The sequence below is a fragment of the Rhinolophus hipposideros genome (genome assembly GCF_964194185.1).
Source record: "Rhinolophus hipposideros genome assembly, chromosome: 3".
Classification (NCBI taxonomy): Eukaryota; Metazoa; Chordata; class Mammalia; order Chiroptera; family Rhinolophidae; genus Rhinolophus; species Rhinolophus hipposideros.
The window spans coordinates 102,640,515-102,644,828 of NC_138049.1; the positions used below are offsets into that span (position 1 = coordinate 102,640,515).

The 4,314-nt window shown below is 40.7% G+C and overlaps 1 pseudogene across 1 annotated transcript; it reads left to right on the plus strand.

Moving 5' to 3' along the window:
* Positions 1-342: 342 nt before the first annotated feature.
* Positions 343-4,063, plus strand: LOC308494605 (transcription factor E2F6-like; annotated as a pseudogene). The gene is made up of 2 exons: positions 343-386; positions 3,280-4,063. The product of its transcript is annotated as a transcription factor E2F6-like (transcript).
* The last annotated feature ends 251 nt before the right edge of the window (positions 4,064-4,314 follow it).

Below are 4,314 nucleotides of genomic sequence, written 5' to 3' on the forward strand. Positions count from 1 at the left end.
CTCAATAACATATCTATACTTGAAACATCACTGCCTAACCCCTAAAAGAGATTGGCAATGAGGTACGACTGTAGCCACCCAGCACCCCTCTTGCTGTCCTCCTGGTAATAATTGATATTGCCTCTGGGAGTGTTTCCTCTCCTACTCCATCACAGTCTCTTGTCCTTGGCAATGGTTGAGGGCCCTGTAACCTACACAGGGCCACTGAGGGCAACTCATTCCTCTGACCGCAGCAATTGGTCCAGAGATGGCACATGACGTAAGACAGGCCAATTAGAGTCCTTCCCTAGGACTTTTCTAACTGGAGCTGTCAAGGAAGTTATCCCCAAGCTGGTGGTGGACATGTCCTCTGTCATGAGGGGCTACCAGAGAAGAAGGAAGAAGAGGTAGGGTCCTGACAGGCTTTGGTCTCCCTGTTCCAATCCTGTCCTGATCCCTGTGGATCTCCATTCAATTTTTTGACAATCGCAATAGTTTGCTAATAAATCTCCTCTCACTTGTGTTGGTTTGAGTTGGGGTTTAGTCTTATGCAAGTAAGAAAACTCTGACTATATTTTGAGCAGGAGGTACAATTTTTAGTCAAAGGATTGTTTGGCACCCTTCAAAGTCACTTCCATGCCTGTCACATCTCTCTATTCTAGGAGGTGACTTCCCTGTCTCTAGAAATTTTCAGGTAGAGAGATGTCTTTCGGGATGAATCAGAGGGATCTCTGCATTGGAGCCCAAGAGATTTAACTGGGTGGCATCAAATAGTCTTAGTAATAATCTCTGATCCCACTGCCAGTGTCCTCCTCCCAGGAATTAGGGGCCTAGTATTTGAATATGGTTTTCATTTTCTCACAAACGCATGGATCAAGAGTTTATGAGCATCACTGTACTACACCAGGTTAACAAAATGAAAGGCAAAACCCACATGATCATTGCAATAGACACAGGAGAAGCATTTGACAAAGTCCAAATGCTTTTGTGATAAAAATGCTCAACAAACTAAGACTGGAAGTAAACTTCCTCACCCTGATAAACCTTGTGAAAAAGAAAGAAAAGTCATTCAGATTGGAAAGGGAGAAGTAAAACTATGTTCATAGGTGACAAGATATTCTATATAAAAAGTCCTAAGGAAAAAAAATATCTGTTAGAACTAATGAATGAATTCAGCAAGATTTCAGGATACAAAATCAATCTACAAAAGTCAATTTTATTTCTATACACTAATAATGAACAATCTGAAAATGAAATTTAAGAACAACTTTATTTACAATAGTATCAAAAAGAATAAAATAGTTAGGAATAAATTTAAAGTGCAAACAAATACTCTGAAAACTACAATGCATCCTTGAAAGACGTTAAAAACAACCTAAATAGATGTTTGGACATCTTATGTTCATATATCAGAAGACGTGAAGATTGTTAAGTTGCCAATACTTTTCAAATTGATTCACAGGTCCAGGGCAATCCCTATTAAAATTCCAACTTCTTTCTTTTTGCAGAAATAGAAAAGCTGATCCTAATAGTCACATGAATTTGCAAGTGATCCTAAATAGCCAAAACAATGTTGAAAAGAAAAACAAAGTTGGAGGACCTACATTTCCCAATTTCAAAACTCACTGCAAAGCTATAATAATCAAAACAATGTGTTACTGGCATAAAGACAGACATACAGATTGACAAAATAAAACTGAGACTCTTGAGATAAACCCATACATCTATGGCAATTGATTTTCAATAAGGGTGCCAAGACTATTCAATGTGGGGAAGAACAGTCTTTTCAACAAATAGTGTTGCGACAATTGGGTATCTACATGCAAAAGAATGAAGTTGTTCCCTTACTTCACGCTATATATGAAAATTAACTTAAAATGTATCAAAAACAAATATAAGAACTAAAATTATAAAACTCTTAGAAAATAATATAGGAGTAAATCTTCATGACCTTGATTAGGCAATAGTTTCTTAAATATGACACCAAACGCACAAGCAACAAAAGAAAAAAAATAGATAAATTGACTTCACCAAATTTAAAAACTTTTGTGCATCAAAGAACATCATTAAGAAATGGAAAAGACAACACAAAAATTGGAGGAAATATCTCCAAAACACGTATCTGACAAGGGACTTAGCAAATTTCTCAAAAAGCTAAAATAGATTCACCACATGATTTAACACGCCCATTCCTAAGTACATAACCAAGAGAACTGAAACTATATGTCCACACAAATGTTTATAGCAGCATTATAATAGTCAAAAGTAAAAACAACCCAAACATCCATCAGCTGATGAATGGATAAACAAAGGTGGTACATCCATCCAATGGAATATTATTTGGCCGTAAAAAGGAATGAAGTTCTGATACCGTTACAACATGTATGAACCATGAAAACACGATGCTAAGTGAAAGAAGACAATACAAAAAGGCCACATATTGCATGATTCCATCCATATGAAATGTACAGAATAGGCAAATCCATAGATACAGATAATAGATTGGTGGCTGCTGGAGGGAGGGGGGATGGGGAGTCACTGCTAATGGGTGTGGGATTTCTTTTCCCAGTGATGAAAATGTCCTGGATTTAGATAGGGGCGATTGATACACAATTCTGTATATTACTAAAAACCATTGAATCGTACACTTTACAAGGATGAACTTTGTGACATGTGGATTTGGTCTCAGTAAAGATGTTATGAAAGAAAAAAAAGAGTTTATGAACAAATAGAGCCTCTGTAGAGTTCAGCTTCCCCAAAGAGAGCAGCAGGTCAGCGGCACTTTCCCAGGATGGTGAGAGTGCGACACAACAGAAGGGTTAAAACCCAGGCTTTGAATCCTGATGGTTGTGAGTTTGAATCCTGCTTCTACCTCTTATGAGTTCTAGAATGATAGGACTCCAAGCCTTTTGTGTAAAATGAAAATAACTCCTAGTTTGTAGGGCTCTTATGAGGATTACTGATGGTTTGAAGTATTTAGTAATGATAGCTGTTTTAATTAGTATGTTCTCTTGAACACAGAGGAGAGAGATCTCTGGAAGGAGACTTTAGTCTTGGATGAAAGGTAGAATGAAGATGCCCAGCTTAAATAAGTAGACAAATAGAAGTGACTGCGTTCCAGCTGGGGCTGGAGGGACATGGAGGACCCTCTCCAGGCATAGGGGATGGTCAGTGTAGGTCCCACAGTGTGAGAGGAGGAAGAGTACAGACACTCAACCAGCGGCATCCCACCGGAGCAGGAGAAGGCAGGAGAGCTTGGTGGGGGGGAGGTGCCAGGGCGAGGGGCTGCCGGCTGGACAGCGTGAGTCAGCAGCGGCCAGCGCAGGAGCTGCCCAGCCTGCTCATGGACCCGGCAGAGATGGTACACCGCCCGAGCCGAGACCCCATCAACGTGGAGGGCCTGCTGCTCTAAAAGTGAAGAGATCTCATTTTGATGTATCACTGGTTTATTTAGCTCGAAAATTTATGGATCTTTTCAGAAATGCTCCTGGGGTATTCTTGATTTAAACGAGGTTGCAACAAAACTGGGAGTACGAAAACGAAGAGTATATGACATCACGAATGTCTTAGATGGATTCGACCTGGTTGAAAAAAAATCTAAGAACCATATTCGATGGATGGGATCTGATCTCAGCAATTTTGGAGCAGTGCCCCAACAGAAGAAGCTGCAGGAGGAACTTTCTGACTTATCGGCGATGGAAGATTCTCTGAATGACTTAAGGACTGTGCTCAGCAGTTGTTTGCGTGAACAGATGACAAAGAAAATGAAAGACTAGCATATGTGACGTATCAAGATATTCACACTAGTCAAGTCTTCCATGAACAGATTGTTATTGCAGTGAAAGCTCCGGCAGAAACCAGACTGGAGGTGCCAGCTCCCAGACAAGACTCCATCACAGTCCGTATCCAGAGCACCAAAAGGCCCATCGATGTTTATCTGTGTGAAGTGGAGCAGAATCACTCCGGGAGCAAAGTGTCTGAAGGTTCAGGGGCCTCTTCATCTAAAACCAAACACCCAGAACAGGCTGATCAAAAAGAAAATCCTCCACAACAACGTGAAAAATTGCTTGAAGCAGGCAACTAACAGGAGTTGAGAATTCGTGTATTGAGTGTGTGGGGACATCCTGTGTGGAAGAATGATGCATCACGTTTGATTCTCAGAGCAATAAGTCGCCCGTGAAGTTCCCTCGTTCCCAGGCAGCAGCGGATGAAGGCCAGCAGCGCCTTTGAGTAGTTCACCATGTAGAGCCCTGGATAGTTACGGTTCTGCATTTGAAAACAACTCTTTATAATGATTCACTGCTTTCTGTCAGTGACATAGACATCCGACCTACA